Raw genomic sequence first — 20,853 nt, forward strand, 5'->3', positions numbered from 1 at the left:
AACCAGAAATGATCAGAATCATAAATCTTGGATGCACTAATACCTTTTAATGAGCATCCACACTGTTGCCCTGCACTGCCTGCTGTTTCACAAAACCAGGCATCTGCTGATTATCAGTAGTGCCTTGTATGTTTCTTTCCCCCTAGTATGGGAAAGTCTACACTGGCCATTCACTGCTACCCTTTCAACATTTTGGTTACTGATAAGTCTTTGATTGCTTGGGTTACAGTCATAGCTTTATCAGTCAATGGTCTAGAACTGGCTTCAGAGCATACCTCTCAACTTCTTGGTTCAAGAATTGTGAATAAAGTCAAAAATAATGGGGGGCAGGAGCAAACAAGCAGATTTTGCTTTGACGTTCATTTTCTGAACTATAAAAATCAGGAAACTCTACAGCAAGAGTAGTATTGGCTGACTGTCATCATTTGTAATGTGTCAGAAATATAAAACATGCTTCAAGTTATAAGAAAATATGAGGCAACATCAGGGATTGTCCATAAAATTGTGGACAGCTGAAATGTAGGGTTCAGAGTTGTAGCTAGGATTTTTGTAATTGCATGTCAGCTTCTGGAATATGGACTTCCTCCATTTAAGCTGTGTCCCTCAACAAAGGGCGTCATCAGACTGTTGCAATGAGGTGCCTGAGATGCCAAGCTTAAGCAAACAAATGAACAAACAGGCAAATAAATACACACATTTATCCAATTAAGCATTTTGCAATATATAACCATAAATTAAATGTTAGCCAATATCTTTGCACAAAAAGGAATAAATTATTTTGTAATAGTGTACATCATGGTTTACACGGTATATGCATGGCTGCACCCTTGGCTGGCTTTTGTATATATACATTTTTAGCTGTTCTCCTAATATTTATATGTGATGCTTCTAATATTTCTTTTTTAATACTAAAATTAATGTTGCACTATCTTTTAATTTTATTGTCTTCACAATAAATTTGAATTGGATTGATTCTATTAACATTGCCTTTCATATCTGGAGAATTTCCTCCCAGTGTTCAACTAAAAATAGTAATTCTCAGTTGCAAATTCCTTGTTAAAATGTTGGGGACAGTTAAAAAAAGAAGTATGATATGATGCTGCAATTGAAAATAGCATGCCTGACACAGAGTGATGCAGCTTGCTGGTGCTTAGGTATGCATAAGTGGTGTCACAGAGCAGTCATGCCAGGAATAGTACTGAATAATGAAGCCTTGCTGTTGGCAAAAATGGCAGTCATCATGCAAGTGATCCTACTGTGCTATGATTGATCATGAGACATGGGTACATTGGTATGTTGGTAACATGCCCATCGCCATGTACTATTCTGTCATGTATTGAAGCAGCCAATAGTTGCTACAAGTGCACAGTGGCAGCCACCCATTGGAAAACAGCAAAGTATGCCACCAGTTAGCCATTGTCATTCAGGTCCACATTCACAAGGGGGCCTTCATCGCCCTGCAGAGAGGCAAGCCTGTGAACTGCTGGGGTCCAGTGGTATGTGCATTGGCCAGCGCAAAGCATGGTGATTGCCTCTGCAACTCTGCCTGCTCCATGGTCATTCATGCAGAAAATCAAAAGTAACAAAGCAACATAATATAAAAAATGGGCACATGACACAAAAAAAGGCACAGATACAAATACTCAGTGATATGTGGTATGTTTGTTTTAGACTGAGACCTAAAATAGAGGAAAAACAAACCGCCAAAGCAGCAAATCATAATGACAATGAAATACTACATATAAAACAAATTCTAACACAAGTACAATACTCCAAGTATAAATTATATAGCTCAGCATAATATTACATTAACTGGGTGGGGGTGACATATACAAAACTAATGACCAAATAAGGAATAGATATATATTAAAAAGGAAAGAAAGGTATTACAGCTGCTCAGAAATGTGATACCTGTCTTTATTATAGCAGTACAACAATGTCAGCCATAAATTCCATTTCACCCCTCCAAGATAGCCTACTGGGCAGAAGAGGCAGTCCAGGCTATCATATTTTCATTGATCTCCTGAAGTGCTTGAATATATAAAACGAGCAAGAAAGAACACAGAATGGTCTGAATAGCTGAAAGCAATTATAGTTATAGATGCAAGTTCTACTTAACAGTGACACTGCAAAAATGGACTGTGTAGAATAATGTCATGTGTCACTCCATAACTTCCCATACAGTGTCAGAGAAGGTATGTCTGGGGTCTCAGGTGCTGCCAGTGGCATTACTCTCCACCCTGATGATCTAATGCCAGGCATTCCCTTAATACACAAGACCTTTATAACCTCCATGCAGGAGCTCCTTACAATTTCTGTTCAGCAGGTATTAAAACACCAGGTGAGAGGCCTGTCAGAGTCTCATCCTGATGAGTCCATGTTCACTCATCAGGTCAGTTCCAGAAAATAAAATGGTAACCAGGCTGCATTTCAACATGTCATGGACACCACATAATAGGCAGTAGTTGGCAGCACACTAGCAGGATGTTTATCAATAGAAATGCAATGCACATGGCTAGTAGTGAGTTAAAGTTTCAAAGCAGAGTAGCCATTCTGTCAAATAAACATAAACCATGAGACATTAAAGCCCAGTTTCTGGTATGACTGGCAACAATGGTCATTAATGTTATGCAAATTATATATAGGATCCTTAAGCATATACAAACTACATGACATCCTAGCTCATTTACAATCAGTAAGCAAGTCCTGTAGTACATAGTATAAGTGATAACACATTATGTTCACTATTCAGTGCATGAAAATAGTGGCAAGAACTTTTAAATGTGCCTGCTTAAGTTAGATATGGCTAGGCATCTTAAAGTCCCCGTGATCTCTTGTCTAGTATGTCCCTAAGTTCTGTGTTCACAGGTTCTTAGATTCATATGTAAGTACTAGGCAATCAGTCTGCAGACCAATACAAGCCTATCAAAAATTCCTAAGTCAAATTTCCATAATCAAAAATTCTCTACAGCCTCAAGAAGGGCAAGAGAGGACGAACCAGAGAAAGTCCGAGGATGCCCTTTGAATTATTTTGGTTTATCTTGAAGATGGAAAGGGTGCTACTCTGATTTACATGAACTGAAAGTTTGTTCCAGAAGTAAGGCTTACATTCAGATATGAATTAATCATGTCAATGAGTCTTGTTTATCTGCTTAGGAAGGTTTTTTTTTTCCATTTTGACAAAAAATATCAAAAGATGCATTATATTCAATAGTGAGTATGATGAAATATGAATGAAGGAGAGCCATGGTAAAGATGTTTTTGGAAAGTAGATAAAAAAATGGAAGGTGTTCTGAACTACTGCAGACACACAATTGTCAAGCAATAAGAAATTTTCAATAGGAATGCCTGGATTCCTTATGAGAGTGGCTGGTTGGAGTATGTCAACAGTATAGTATGGGAGAATGTTACCAAAATGAACTATGCTACAATTTTTATTATATTTAATTTGAGACCATTGTCATTGAACCAATTATTAACACGGTCTATCCATTACTGGGGCAATTGTGAGTCAGTGGAAGATCAAATAACAATATCCAATATATAGTCATCTACAGATTTAATTAACAATAGGCCAGGAGTGATGGACTTAAGGTCTGAGAAATAGATGCCAAGTAGATGAGTGCCCAACATGCTCAGCCCTGTGGTAAACCAGTAATAACTTTTTGCCTTCAGAAGAGGCACCTGTGACTAACCACAAAGGTTGCACAGGACAATCAGCTACAAAGCACACAAGATAAAGATTTTGATTCAGATTTACAAATCTGTAAATAATCCCTACATGGCAATTAATGTCAAAGTCCTTTGCCAGTTCCAGATATGCTCCATGTATTGCATAATGTCACGGCTTTGATAACATTTTCAAATGAATTAAAGAGGCAGGACTTTCCTGTGAAAAAGCCAAATTTATGAGAGTCTAGAGGAAACACATTTTCAACATCCATATTAAAGAGATCTGAGATAATATGCTCCACAGATTTACATATGAGGTAAGAGAGTGTAATAGAGATGTAGTTACCAGGGTCTATTGTATTGGTGGAGTCACTCATAGATGTTCATACTGAATCACCTCATTTGCATAATAATTACATAATAAGGTCAAGTTTAGCAAAATAAAAAACATAGCCATCATATTGTGGAGCAGTGTGTTTTAAGCAAGTAACACAGGGAATCATAGTAAACTGGATATGCGAGTCTACTGACATATAAGGAAACTGACAGTAGACAGGATAACTGGCACCAGGCCTCAGGATGGCAATCATCACTTAAGGGGGCATGCAAAAAGTAGGCCCTGTCATACAACAAAGCAATGTGTTTAGAAACACTTAGGAGGTCAGGACAGAGGATCGACACACTATGGGATCTCACCTTGACCAAGCACAAGGAGCTGATATGATACATTACAGTCTTGAAGTGTGAATCCTTCAGCCTGACAGGCAACATGCAAGGCAGAGAGCAGTCCAGGGAGAGGAATTCATCCAGGAAGGATACAGGAAACATTGCTAGGACAGGTTGTAGTCCTGTGGGGGAAGGGTTCATCGATATATGGCACAGGCAACACACACTCAGGGGAGATTAAAGTCCTGTGTGGTGGGGTGGGTTAATTTAAAGAGGGCATAGTTAACAGAGTCAGGAGATACTGCAAACCTGTTGCAGGGTAACATTCATCCAGACAGGCATAAGGACTACAGGCCAATTCAGACACATTCCTGACACATAGGTATCAAAACATTGTGCCAAATGCATAAAGAAAGCATGTCACACTATAGGACATGGTGAACCTCCAGTGCACCAGATACACACTCTGCTCAGTACAGGTGTAAGGGACAACACACATGGCTCTCCTGCCCACAGTTCATAGTACAACAGTTATCACACAGCAGAGCACAGAGCTGTGGCTACTACATGTGTGCAGGGGACATTTTGAGCCAAGTGTTGGCAGATATGGCCAACTATAAACACTCACTCATGCACATCTGCAACTCACATGTCTACACATTCTCACATGAGAATGAAAGAATGGCAACTGTAGTAGAAGCTTATTACACAACAGGTGTTAATACAGACCCAATATACTTGCTTGTGTGTGGGAGATGGCCCATTTGAGTAGTGACACTTGCCATTCTTGTATGATATGGGCTTGCAACTCTATATGGCTTATTCAAACACATCTGCATTTATGTCAAACAGAAACTACAAGAGAGACAACTTGCTTCACAAGTTGCATAGAATAATCTCTCAGAAATAAAAGCAGTCGAAGAGATCCAAGGAGTCCAAAATAAGCAGTGCATCATGGGCATTATTCTACTAGGAGGTACTGAGTGCTAGACCTGGTGGAGTAAAATGGTAGACCAGAAGGAGGAATAACAGCTGGAACTGGACTGTGAAGAAGACACAATAATACTAGATAAGGTAGCTAGACTGCAAAGGATCAGAGAGAGGGACAACATCAATTGGCAGATATGGCAGTACACAGGTAACAAAGACTAGGTGAAGAGTAAGAAAGGCTGATGGAAAAGCAAATAATGGTGCGACTTTTGTTTATTTAAGCTTCTCCTTTGGCTAACACATGAGACATGCACATTTTTGTGGCCTTTAAGGATCTGCCTCAGCTAATCCACCATGAAAAAATATATTGTAAATCCATGAGTCTGTTTTGTTACAGTAACGTACATGAGTTCTAAATTCAGTAGTCCATATATTTCTTTATGGAATCCATTACCTACAACACATATAAATCCTATAAATACATACTTACTGGAAGAGAAATAATTTGTGCAAGTAAACAAAACTTTAAAGCAAGCATTTAAGCAGAATGGAAACTGCATTGTATTTCCAGACTGTTCTCATGCCAGGGTCTCTCCAGTTTAGTGAAATGGTGATCATTCCATTCCTAAAATATGAATATTATGATTTTTTTCTCCCTTAACTATCACTCTCAGAAAACAATACATAACACTATTTGTGTGCATAAGCACATCAATGCAACACATTATAATCAACTGAATAATGAGAAGACATCTCAAGATGACACACTTGAGCAAAAAGAAAAAATGGGCAAACAGAAGTCAAACAAGTCAATATAAACCAATATATATATATATATATATATACATATATATATATATATAAGAATCAGACTAAATGTGTTCAGACACACCAGTTGCTCCTTAGTAGGTAGCCTTAGTTGTTAATACTTTTGTACACAATATAAACAGATACTGCATTTGTCTTTCAACTTACTGTGCATAGTTCTAAAGATTAAACTGCTTGTATATGTCCTACCTGCTATATTGTAATCACTTTCCTTCTGTAATCCAAATGCTTGTAAGTTACTTTTCGCTGTAATGACCTTAATTTGTATTTTTGTCTTTATCTATGCTGAGGCTGAAATTTGTATAATGTGATCAGGGGTCTACTCTAGTTAATAAATTCAATAAATAAAAATAAGAAAATAAATATATGTGTGCTTAATTTGGGTTATATGTTCCAGGCTTACTGTTTTTGCAGAGGTTTAGCTTTACATATTTGTTTCATTTTGCATTGCCTGCAGTGAGATATAGTTAAAAGTAACCATTAACTGCTGGAAGGTCATATGTAAACTGTGTAAAATTTAAAATTCTGTGTAAGTAAAGTCATCTATATTTTATGACTCTGTAGTAATGTTGCGGACTTTATTGTCACATATTTTCCCTACTCTGTCATGCCTTTTTGTAAGTTAGTCAGGATCTGGCTTTGGACAGCTAAAAGCATATGGGACTAACAGGAGATGTTTCATACAGTTAATACTCATTGGGGAGCTAAAGAGAGGGAAAAGAAGAGATATGTTCCACGCAGTCCTATATTAAGTATAGAATATTGAGATGATGCCAAGGAGAGGACATGCATTATGTCACTTCCTGTTTGGGTGCATGAACGCTACTGTGTGTAACAGGGAAGTTGTTCTGGCAACTAGTGTGCTACTACTGAGGAGATGAGTCAGCTAAGAAAACATTTAAGACAGTCCAACTAGTTGGGGGCAGCAGAGAAATTACTCCAATGGACCTAGGCAGATGAGTTTTTATAATATATTTCTTGGAGAGCAGAGAAAATTGTGTTTTACTGGTGGCTAAAGCTGTAAGAGCCAGGCTAATGATTAGAAAGTAGAAGACACTTGATGTCACAGGGTGGATACAGCAGAAAATTGGCAAGTGATATCTAGTATAGTAACACATTATGAGGTTTCAGCTTACCTTCATAAATCAATCATACAGAAAGGGTATGTTCTGCCTTACTTGATCAGTTGTGTTCATATGTCTCAGCCTCTTAGAGCAGGAAATCTGGACAGTCATACATAATGGAGTACAAAAGTGCAAAAATAGGGACAATTTTTAAATATTGCTCTTGCAAACTTAGGCAATTGATATAATAACATGTTTTGCATTAGCATGAATTTTCTGAAGGGAATGAAGTCTGAAATTTAACTGTCATTATTTTCTGACTTCAACCCTCAATAGCTTCTTAATGATTTTCCAGAAAACAACAATTTTATGGGAAACAGAACAAATGTAAGAGGCAAAATCTGGACATACTACTGAAATCTGGTCACTTGAGATGTATGCCTGTGTTTCCCTTTCCCTGTCTAATAGAGAGGAATGCAGTAGGAGCATACAGATTAAAATAGCCAAGAGGTGAGGTAGGGTTTAATGCTCACACTAAAGGAGTCAATAGGAATTGCCATTTCTGGTGGAGGTAGATTTTGAGGGCACCAAGCTGGATCCACCAGTGGGGAGATGAGACATTGGTACTTCTGTCATTCAGTAGCAGGTAGGAGTTAACAGTGTGTCCTTACCTATGTGTCTTCATGAGCAATAAAAAGGTAGAATGGTCATCATCAAGAGAACAGGATAGAAAGAGTTATAATGATAACTTGAATGAGAGAGGTATTTCTTACCTAATGATCCCTCAAGGGTAGGGGCACATGTATTAAGAAACTCACGAGTGAAGAGTCAGATTTAGTGCTACTACACTAAAACAAAAAATGAAGATTGGAAAAGGGGATACACACTGACTGTGTTGTATACCTATTGAGGAAAACAACAGTACATTTTCAGGGGTGGGGGTTAGCAATGCTGTTTTGAAGGAGACTGATAGTAGCAGTCACTAAAACAGAGTAAGGCTGGTAAGGGCTTAATATGGCTGAACAAAAAATAAAAACAGGCAACATGAATTGAAGAAAGTGAGATGGACAAGGGTTCATTTGAAGGTTCTTGGATGAGTTGGTCAAGATAGCAAGAAGGCAAGAAGCTGAAGTAAGATGCGAGGTTTTACCTTCGCTTTACATAAGCATTGGGAAGGAAGGAAATGAAAAAGGAAGGAACACTAGGAGCAACAGCAGTGGGAGTTCCCAAGGGAGATCAAAAGAAGCAGCTAGATACAGATACAAGGAAAGCACAAATGTACAAACAGAGCTTACATAAAGAAGTGGAGAAAGGAGTCAAGCAACCAGGCTAGACTGTTTTTGATAAAGCAGAAACTGAATAAATGAGTAAGAAATTTACAAATAAAATATAGAAATATTTCAAACATGCATGGGAGGTAGTTCAGATTTGGCTGCAGTTTGAGAAATTATTGATACATCTTAGAAGTGGGATGAGACCAGATGGAATTCCTCAGAATAGCAATGAGCACTGAGTGAAGGATGATATATAATCCAGGATAACTATCTTGAGACAGAGAGAGGGTGCTGGGGGGACGAGTGGTGGGATTGTGAAAAGATAGCAATAAAAGGTGAGTAACGTTGGAGTAAATAAAGCTGTTTAAAGGGAGTGAGTTATACTGAAGGGAAGCAGATGATAACATTTCTGTATTACAACACTGAGCAATGTAGCTTGGCTGATGTAGGAAAGGAAAAAAGTGAAGATAAAGCTAGACTCAATAAAAAGAATCATAGAAGGAGTCAGAAAACAAAATGAGACATTGATAAAAAAACATACTCAGAGTTTTGAAAGTTTTAAGATTATAGAAAATTTATTTTCTGTTTTATAGATTTGTTTTATTTAGTGGCTGGGTGTTTCAAGAAGGAACTCTACACTTATCTGGAGAATACTGCTGTAGACAGTGTAAAGCCATTGCTTCTGTTTGATGAATGTTGGTGCTGGCCCAATGAATACTACCAGTATGAAAAATTATACATATTGCTGGAAAATGCATTTGAAGAGTATTACTATTTTCTGAGAACACAGTTTTGGACTTGGAAGAAAGTATTTGTTTTATTGTGCTCTTCATGTTTGGTTAAGGAGTACTATCACTTTGAAGAAAGAGGGAATGCTTCTGAAGAGTGTTATTATTTCTAAGAGGTTTATAAGAAGAATACTGTTTTAGATTTTGAAGAAAGTGAAACTTTGGTATGTTTGAAAGGTGCTGTTGTCTTCTGCTCCATCTTGTTGGAATCTTGATAGACTGCTCTCAGTGAATGCCCTGGTAGGTCTCTCTGTGGCTTTGGAGAATGTTGATGCAACTTAGATATGGTTTTAGCACAGAGTGTTTCTTTTGAAGATTTCTTTCCTTGTGTTGAGCTGGACATTTTGCAGTAGAGTTTTAACTACTTTGAGCTTTTCTGCTGCTATAATACAGTACAGTCATGTTGCAGTACACATCATAATTTTTTCCAAGTCTGTGTAGTGTCTAAGGACCTATGAATTGTTAATTCACTGGGACTCTTAAGTTAGGTAGATTTTTTTGTAGTTTTTAGTTAAGCTGTCCTGGCATTCGGGAGAGTCCTTGTTTTTATACTTTATTATTATCAGTTTATAGGGGCCTCCAAAAGACATGTGTGAATGGGCGTGCCTTCACTGAAGGTTGGGCGTCGGGCTGGCAACTCGGCACCATAAGAAAATCTACTGCCAATCTTTAGCGGACCGGAGTTCCACTGTGGTGACCCCTAACCGGGAAAAGCCAAAAAGACAAACAAACACGATCAGTTTGTATTTTAAATTTTGCTTCATAATTGTAATATAATCTAACAGATATTATTTATGAATTTACTTTATAAGATTTGCTCTGCATTGGCTTAATTAAGCCTACAGATTAAGCCCTTTAATAAAACTGAAGTTGAATCTGTTATTGAAGACTTCTGGTAGGTTCATGGTAACAAGTGAGGAAAATTGCTTGGTGTGGTAGCTCAAGGAAAAAAACTGCATCAATAAACTTAAAATGCAGCAGAATACATATCCACAAGAATGTGCTTTTCAGGAGAGAGGTAATAGATTTCAAACAAGCCTAGCAGAAGAGGAAGCTTGTGGAGTCTGGAAGTGGTAAAAGGTATGAGATAAGAAGTTGCATGAAATAGATTAAATGATAACATCAAAGTAAAGTGAGGTGCATACGCTCACATGTAAGTAGTGCGATAGCTTTCCTTGTGGGGCATTTTAAGCCTAGCAAATGTATTTTTTGGTGCCTGAATTTACATATCCCATTTGATGTTAGATTGGCCTTATCCATTTCATGGTTGATAATTATATAGTGCCCCTAGTGAGAATAATTAGGATTATATCATATATAATTTGAGGGGCTCATGTAAGGGATAAAGCATTTAGGATCTGCCTCTGGCCACTTAGAGTACAGGGGTAATTCTGGATTAAATTTTCTGTTTCCTATCCATAGATCCAAGATGCATTTGAATATGCATAGTGATGAGCTTTGTTTTATGTGGGTAGGGAGTCTGTTCCAGAGCAGTTGTATCATCTGTGAGATATACGTGTCCCTTCAAACCATACTGTTGATGTTGCAGAAGAGTTTTAGATCCATAGACTGACTATGTTTGATTACATTTCACTTGTGATGGGCAGTAAATACATCAGTATTTGGTCGGATGATGCCATGTATGACAGACATAAGTCACCTCTCAGCAGATATCAGGTATAGTCACAAGGCTTTCAGATGGTCCATATAGGATATATTGTTTAGGTCCTGTATCTTTTTAGAAAGGTATCAGTTGGGAGCTCCAGTTATTGTATGAGCCTGGACCGATACACACCAAAGCTGGCATTATACTCAATGACTGGTCTAATGACGGCTGAGTAAAGGAGGACAATGACATCCCTAAAGCAAAAAACAATCCATTTCTTTATATGTTGTGCAATGTAGGACATTCTTATGACAATGGAGACATGTTGGTTGAAAGTTATATCACTATACACATAAGTTCCCAAATCACAAACAACTGGGTCAACTATTAGGGGCATATTCTCAATGTGGTAGCTTCCAGGGGTAGATAACTTCCCAAATGATGCAATAATGCATTTTTTGAATTTCGTTTCAGTCCATGATTTTGGCACCAGTTATTTATATGGGACAAGCCTTCCTGTAGGATGGTTAAGATGTTTGAGGATCCAATGATTACTTGTGGTTTGCAGTCACCTCCTGCAAACTTAATCAGACAGAGTCCTTTGGTATTGGTTTTACTTCAAAGAAGTATATCCCAAAAAGGAGGAGTCCCAGCACAGAACTGTTTGGGATTCCACTGGAAACTATTCTCTTTGTGGAGACACTCTCATACAGGCTTATAGACGGATAAAGCCTTTAGCATGGCCCAGCTGACCTGGGTCTGATTAGCTGCTTGGATGACTGATGGCGTGACAAGGAGGATGGGCATGCCCATCCCACAAGGGTGGGTGGAGTCATCAATGTCCACTCTGATGATCCCTGCTGGGGTATAATAGAGTAAAGGGTGGTGAGCATGGCTGAGCTGTCATGGAGGTGGGATGATGTACTACACAACTCCATTGCTCTCCTGCCCCTGTCCTAGACCATGAAACCAGTTATATGGTGTGAGCTAAGCAATGGCATAGGTCATAAGGAAAAAAAGAAAACAGATTGATGTCGGGCAGTGTAACCCTCCCAGGGTACCCTTAGGATCCTCATTGGCTCAGACAAAAATTGTGAATATTTGACTGGGGGTGATTGGTGAGCCATCAGACCTAGCTAGGGACATGGGGCACTGGGACGGACATTAGGTATAAAATAAAATACAAAAAGAAAAAAAAAAGTTGAGGCTGATATCAATAAGATGAAAAAATGCAAAGTAGCATTTTTAAGATGGCTATGCAATTGAATTTTTAGAGATATCAAGTAGAGAAAACATTTGCCTTGAGTATATATTCTGAGTGAACAATGAATCAATCTTTTGTATAGCATGAGTCAGGCCACAGTAGTGATTCTCCTTAAGGAAATAAAAGATGCAACAAAACCAGATAATTAGTGGCCTATATCTTTGATAAACCTAAACATCAAGATTTTTGTAATGACAATGGCAGCCAGATGGGATAAATAAAAAATCCAGTTTTGGTGCAAGAAGGGCAATCTGTTTGTCTATGAATGGCAGTCTGTATACAATTATTGTTTGTTCAATGACATTCATGACAGGATGAAGGGATGTAAGCCTGTCATGTGTTTTTCCATATTAAAAGTCTTTGGGCAGGATTCACGAAGCCTCCGTGTAAGAGTTACAAGGCTTACACAGAGGCTGCAGTTAAATGGTGTGACGTCAGCATGTCATGCATATACATGAGGGCATGCTGAATCACACCTAAGGCTTACACGGTCCGTGGAAGACAGTAGGGGGCATGTCCGTAGGCCGAGCCCTGCAAACGGACATGCCCCCAGAAGAGTAAAAGTCCCGAAAGTAAACCCCCATGACAGAGACCATGGAAATGTGAATAAACACAACACAACACATGCCCCCACAGACTATGAACATAAAATATATAAATGAACATGTTATATATTTTTTTAAAATTGTAAAGATGTTTGCCCCTGAGTGCGTTCGTTTGCGCAGGCGTGCCCGTAGCTTAGCCACAGTTAGCAGTCAGTGGAAAAGCATATAAGAACTAAATATGCAAAGTAAGCCAAAAAGCAATAGTGTAGCAGTAGCGACGTCAGCTGAAGAGCAGGCAGTCATGGTTCGAAACCCCACAACATCAATTTTTATTTTTATTGAAATAAGCACGAAACAAGTCCCTGACATATATGTACACATATAAAATTATATTTTATGTAAAATGTAATGAAATGGGCCATTTATTTTGAAGAAATGTGAGATAAAATAATAAAAAATGCCAGATGTGCCTATAGCTGAGCTACAGTTTAACAAGTTGAGTGCATCTGCCCGTAGGTGAGCAGTGGTTTAACAGGTGTAAAATGAGTGCCCGTAGGTGAGCAGTGGTTTAACAGGTGTAAAATGAGTGCCCGTAGGTGAGCAGTGGTTTAACACGCTGAAACTGTGTGCCCCTAGCTGAGCTGAGCGTAATATGCATGCTGACAGCCAAATGAAGCGTAAACCAGCGTAACCCGTTTGTGCGGAGCTGCGCATCGCGCCAACAAGGTAACCGACGGGCAACGTTGAGCAAGCTGTAATAAAACTGCCTTTACACAGACACACCTCCTAGCCTGTCTAGACAGTCATAAAATATAAAAAGCAGTGGCCAGGTTCGAACCCAGGATACCATGCACCATAGTCAAAGTACTGAACCACTAAGCCATGACAGCTGTACTGAAAAATGCAGTAATAGCAAATATATAGGAATGAATAGAAAGAGGAGCATGACAAAGCAGGTATTGTGAAGCTGATACAATTCCAAAATGGCCAATCATAGATAAGAGCGGGAAAAATGGCATATATAAGCCCCATAGGCGGGAATACACAGCATAACCGATTGTAGAACTAACTTGCAGCCAGAATGTCAGGTGTAGGTGAGGGTAGTTGCTTTCGAGCACAGAGGTGGGGCGTTGAGGAGTCCAAATATATGGTTTGGCTCCTTGTCCACAATCATGAGGCCCAACTCATGCAGGGCCAGGTCCTGTGGGGAGCATATAGGGCTGAGGCGTGGGACCGGTTGGCTCATGATCTTACCAGTGCCACAGGGATTCCAAGGACTGGTGAGCAGGTCTGTCACCACCATGCGGACCTGAAGAGATGGAAGCAGGACCAACTGAACCTTTGGATTCAGGAGGCCCGGCAAATGCCCAACGCCCCACTACTGAGTAAGTTACATCTAATTATTTATGTAAGAAATTAACCTAGCTGATATTATGGAGATGTGTATTCCAATATTACTTTATTTATATTACAGCTGCAGGTGTCCGTTCTGCGAACCGTAGAGCCTATGGCAATAGGCTTGTGCGGTTGCACCACCAGGCAGGTTAGTAATCCTCTCCCTGTAACTGTAAATAAATATAAAAGTATGACAGTTAGCAAAAGAGTGCAGTGTAGTCACTAAGTAATAAAATGTGCAAGTAACAGTGTAAGAGGGTTTGCAAGTATTGCTTGATTACAAAAGTGTGTTGCAGTCTGTAATCCAAACAGAAAAATGAAAATGTGTGAAATAAAGTCTGAAATAAAGATGTCCCACCTGTAATATAATAGTACACAACCTGCAGCAGGCTGAAAAGTACAGCTGCAGAAGCTGAGTAAAACACATGTGTGAAATATATCCCTGTTGAAATACTGAAACATGACAGAAGTGAGACTATTGGAAAGGATTGTAATAACTACAGGTAAAACATGTCAATAGAGCCTAGAAGTAAGTACCATCCTGAATTGTAAAAATGAAACAAGTGAGAGAGTGTGAGAAAGAGTTATGAATCCACCAATAAAGTAGTAATAACTCCTGAATAAAGTATACTGCAGTCAGTACAGAATGAAATGAATGTGACAAGCAGAACCAAACTGCGAAATGTGTTCAAAATCTTCCTGCAGCTGGAATGTGTATCCCAAAATCTGGATATGTTGCTCTCAGTCTGCAATATGCAGATAGTATGGTTGTCTGAAATACCAAACATCTACAGTTGTCTATAGCTATATAAAGCAAATGTAGCAGGATGATGTAGCTGAACAGAGCCAGATATGAACGTGTATGAATAAAAATGAAAATGTATATTGATGTAGCAGTAACATTCCTATCACCAACTTGAAGTAGTTATCACATAGGAAACTGTAGGTAGAACTGTAGTGTGTATATATCTGCAGCTATTAGAAATGTACAGCATATGTATTGGTATTTGAAGGTGTTAATTATATTTTCTTCACCCTACCCTATAACCACATATAATCCATTCCACGTGAAATTAGTATGTGCAATCACAATTAACACCCCTGGACATTTGTCCTTTTGGGTCATACATATTTGCATGTACGTTGATGCATCTGCCCTGTTCATACATCCAGACCTGATGGCCTGTTGCCATCAATCAACCCTGCATGTTGTTGGACTGTGTATTGTTGTTCAAATTATGCATGTGTTATGCTCGCTGTTCAATGGTTTGAATATCTGGGTGTTTGGTTAATGGGAATACTAATGCATGCTGTTACAACTAATTGTGAATGGTATTGTATGTTACTAACCCAAACTGTCATGACATAATGCAAAACATAGGACGACAGGGAAGGCGGGTTCCAGCAGACCCACCTCTCCCACCTCAGCTGGCAAGTGCACCTGGCAGTAGTGCCCAGTCTGGACCCTCCTCCGGTGGCCCTGTGCCACCTGCGGGTGGAAGCGCTGCAGGGGATGGGGCTCGTCCCCCCTCTGCAAGTGTGGCCGGAGGAGAACCACCACTCACCCTCTGTAGCGTCCGGATTGTGGTGCGTAGGGAGATCCAGGAAGCTGTTCTTGGGCCCCTATGCCAGCTTGAGGCACAGGTGGCACAACTAATGGGCATGCCTGCTGCCCAGCCTACACAGCCCCCAGCACAGCCCCATCCTGGGCCGTGAAGGCACAGTGGCAACTGCCCATGGGTGGGGATATCAGTTCCACTGTTGCCATCTGTGGGCTCATGGGCTCTAGATATCCAAACATCCATCCCCGTCAATTGTGTAACCCCCCAACACGTGTCATACACTGCCCCTGTATGCGTCTTGTTTGTCTTGTCTGTTGACCTACCCAACCTACCTCCCCAGCTATACTGACTTCCTTTATCTGACATACCACTCTCACCTGAAAAAAAAAAAAAAAAGGGCACTCTGTACCCACAAAAAATTACGCCCCATACATAGCTGCCCATTTCGCACACATGTCTGCTGGACATGGAAACTGTCAATTACAAGTGGCTGTACAACAAGTATTATTGTTGTCCTTATACCTCTCTCAGGGGTGGAAGGTTTCAAATGTCACACCAAATTACAAACATATGCACAGCTGTTGCTGATGAAGAAATGGGCAGCTATGGGCCTTACCTACATCCCTCCTGCAAAACCCAAGCTTGTTTCTCTACTGTCTTACCCTCTTTGTGACCCCTTTTTCACCACTTTTCTGTCCCCCCATTTTCATTTCTTTCAAAGAAAATAGCGCGGGTGTGCGCAAGAGTAAGCACTTTTAAGCAGGTGTGCGCGGAGCTGAATGCCAGTGCGCATGCAGGAGCTCCATGCAAACCAGCACTAACCCGGTTACAACTGCTTAAAAGTGCCTTAGTCACTCTGAATGACAGGTCCTGTAGTCTGTTCAAAAGCAAAATAAAATCCCACTGTCAGTCCCGAACCCAGGACCTTGGAAACAGTAGTCTGTATGACTTACCACTAAGCCATGACTGTTATATAAGAACATTGTGCTACAATAAATATATCATGTAATAGTAGGAATGAATGTAAAGGGAATATAGGATGTGTAGCACACAAAGCATGTCATGTATATTTACTGTCAAATCTAGTGGATTTATATAATAGTAGTGTGCGAACAGAAACAGCCGTGCTAGTTGGTAGCTAGTATGTAATAATGTCACTGTAGCACCTTGCAAGCCACACACATACTCACAGCAGGATAATCACTGCCCATACCCCACAACCTCTTACAGGAACACATACGGACCAAGTAATAAAATATGTGGAACTAAGGGCCAAAAACAGGGACACATTCCAAATAATGTTACAACAAACTTAGACAGTTCAGAGAGTAACAGGTTCTGCATTTTGTTGGATGTTTGGAAGGGTATAAAGTCTGAAACTTAAATGTTTGTCACTATATTCTGATTTGAGCCCAGAGTGATTTGCCAGAAAGAGCTGTTCATGAGATATTGACTAAAATATGAGGCAGAAATGTGGACAACCTGCAAATATCTGTACACTTGAGAGGTCTGACACTGCCATATTTGAATACTTAAGAGCTTAGACATAGCAACAGTGACTGAGTTACAGGGATGCCCCACAGACTGAATGTGAAATGTACAAACAGTAGGCAGAAAGGTGTTACAACACATGCAATGGTAACTATGAAGTCCTGAAAGTATGCACCACTTGCACGGCAGAAATAGTGTAGTAATACATATGCTCATGCTATCCCACAGTCACAACTGCAGAATACCAGACAATTTAATGGGTGTACCCCACTGATATGTACCATTCCATGAGGCAGATAAAAGATGCACCTGAGAGTATCTGGGGCCTGCTCAGCAGCATACTCAAATACCCTAATAGATGTCAAGGCCCACACCATGGCCAGACCACACTGCATGCAGTAACACCCTAGCAGATATAGCAAGCATTCCAAGGTGTGAATGTACATGGAAAATAGGAAAGCCACAGCAACACACTACAGTCAAGACACCTAGCAGGCATACAGGTAGTGAATGTAAAGGGCAAATATTGAAGCCATAGCAACAAAGTGCAAGAGCCACTGCTATACAGCAGTTACACCACATGTCCCACAGGAAAGCACACACACCCACATTAACAGTAGTAGTATTCTTAGGTGTCAGTGTACATACACACTTGGAAACTGGAGAAATGAATGGAGAAATGTTAATCTACAACACAGCCGGAAATATGAGAGAGACCTTTACACTCACAGAACAGTGTCCACAGCATACCAGCATGGTCCCTGCCCTTCAAATCTGAAAGAGCTACGCCTATCTCACATACCTTTTTATAGCACTGTCCTGAAATCACAGTGAGAACTGAAATCAGTACACAACTGGCTGCATGCAATTAGCAAATGCTGGCTTACAATTGGTGCAGAGGCCATCACATGGACATATGCAGATACCTACAAAAGCATGCTGTACTCCCAGTCCACACATGCAATACTTTTATTGCACCCTGTGGAGGTAGGGAGAGACAGAGAGAGAGAGACAGAGAAAAAAATTAAACATACACAAACAAAACCAGTCAGCAACAACCACTTGAAAGCTGACAACTGGCAAGTGGAGAAGCAGGACACAAAATCAGACAGCAACACAAGCAGCTGTGACAAACACAGGTAATGTAAAGTAATACTATAAAAGTCTACATACTGTGAACCCTCCATATGTGTCATTGGTCTGTATCCATATGTATATGAAGATGTGCAAAGGGCAGGGGACATACAGCAACTATCAGTGAAGGCTGTACATACATATGTATGTGAGAGCATCTATGTGCACATATCAATGTAGGTTGAATGTAGGTTGTAGTGCAATGTACAAAGTAGGTTTCACAGTTATGTATGTTTAGCAGTATGTTAGTGTGTGTATACAGTTTTGTAAACAAACATGTTGATATACCTATCTATCATATGGATACGTATGTATGTCAATATATGTATGTATGTATATATATATATATATATATATATATATATATATATATATATATATATATATATATAATATGCATATATGTATACATACATAGAGAGAGATGTAGGAATACATAGACAGATGTAGATAGATAGAATATGTACAAACATATATATGTAATACACACATACAGATATAGATATATGTAGATACATATACATAGACAGACAGATCTGACTATCTACAGGTATGACTGTATATGACGATCTCACACTCCCCTGTCCCACCCCTCTGTCACTCTCCCCCCCTCTCTGTCACACCCCCCCTCTCTCCATATCTATAGCAATATATGTACATCAATATATATGTGTGTATATGTAGACAGATATATATATATATATATATATATATATATATAGATATATATATACATATGTGACAATGCACTCAAACACATTACCAATGCACAGTGACTGACAACACCACAGAGTACACACATACTACCCACATAGAGGTTACATCTCCTGGATTTACATACTTAAGTCACACCCATGACAGATGTCCAACAACCATAGTAACACCTCACACCATCCACAACCTAAATGACTGCTGTGTGTCATCTGTGACACTGCAATAGAGAGCACATGGTGGAGGTACAGGTTCCTACCCACAGATAAGACATACCCTGCAATAAACCACACAGCGTTAAAGCAAGAATCCCCATGAGTACATGTCACACATACCCCTGCTGAATGTTAGTCAGATAGGTAATATGCCATATGAGTCACCCTGTGTAACTGTTTGACAGCAGCAGGTACCATCACATCACATGTGTCACAATGGTCAGGGTAGCAGAACAGTATGCTGCTGTAGTCCCAGTGGCAATAGCATATTGTATTGTATTGTATTGTAATGTATTGTATTGTGTTGTATTGTATTGGTATGTAGAGGTGCCTCCTTCGTGGAGTGGAACCACTGCTGCTGTGCGCCAGTGTACAGGTACATATCCCGTAGTCAGGCTAGTGTTACATAGCACTTCTATATGTGTGTTTAGCTCCTCTTGGAGTTCATGTAGCATGCAACCGGGGATACCATCAGGTCCCATTCATGTAGTGTATCCTGCTTTCCTGAGGGCGGCTCTCACCTGGACATCTGTGATGACAGGGAGGTTACAGTCATCTGGGATAACTATGTCTTATTTTGGGGGAGAGGGAGGGGGGAAACCTGCACTGAACCAGTCTGCCACAATGTTGCCAATATCTGTGGGTTCAGGGAATTATTTCTTGTTGTGTACTAACTATGAGCATAGTGGAGGGTTTCTGACCTGGTTGCTAACATAACTGAAGAAGGCCTTGTGGTTATCTGTAGTGTACCTGTTGATCTCCCTCTCAAAGTTGCCCATGGATGTTTGTATGTGAGAAAATAGCTCCTTACTAGTGCTGATCAGACATGCCTTCCCTTTATGGAATTATGCTCTGTCTTGCAGTAGCTTCCATCTTTTGTTATACAATCTGTCTATGGCTGGGGTCCACCAGACAGGATGCTGTCCCTTTGTGGAGAGTGTCTTGGTCTTATATGGGATTGCATGATCCATGCATTCTCGGAGATGTCTGTAGAAATAATTTGTGAAGGGGTCAGCATTGTGGATTGTGTCTTCCACTGGCCGAGTGCGCTGAAAGGATACCATGTCACTGTTACAAAGTGTAAAGTTTGCATTTGAAATGTTATTCACTATAGTCGTTTGTGCTGGTGGTGGAGGTGGGATATGTATATCCAGGGCAATTAGTTTGTGGTCAGCTCACAGTAGTTGATGATGTACCCCATACAGTACCTCGATACAAACCCACAGAGTGAGGAGGTGCTTTGGACCTGAATCAGTGTTCTGACTGCTGGGGTTTGGTAGTATGTCATATGGAGTGTGCCAGGTACTGTTGCACAGTTGTTGGCTGAGCACTGATACCTGGCCATTTACATGTGTATCCACCAATAGACAGACAGATGCTATATATGTGAGATATGTTGGATCACAACAGTCGAGTAGCATGTGTAGTATGTGTGCCAAATTCTGCTGACATATTTAGCTGATATCATGTTATTTCCTTTTTCAGGACTATGGCTCACCAACGCAATCCAGCTTACTCAGCAGCTGAGGATGAGGAGATACACCAGAGCCTGGTGTGGGATTATGCAATACTCTTTTCCCGCACCAGCCAGAATCAGCAGGAGAGGGCTGCACTGTGGCAAGACCTGGTCCATCAGGTAAATGACATAGGCACGCATAATAGGACATATGAGCAGGTACGACATCACTGCAGTGATTTAATCAGAAAT

Source organism: Protopterus annectens, chromosome 5.part0 (genome assembly GCF_019279795.1).
Source record: "Protopterus annectens isolate FY-2018-M chromosome 5.part0, PAN1.0, whole genome shotgun sequence".
In the NCBI taxonomy this organism is placed as follows: domain Eukaryota; kingdom Metazoa; phylum Chordata; order Ceratodontiformes; family Protopteridae; genus Protopterus; species Protopterus annectens.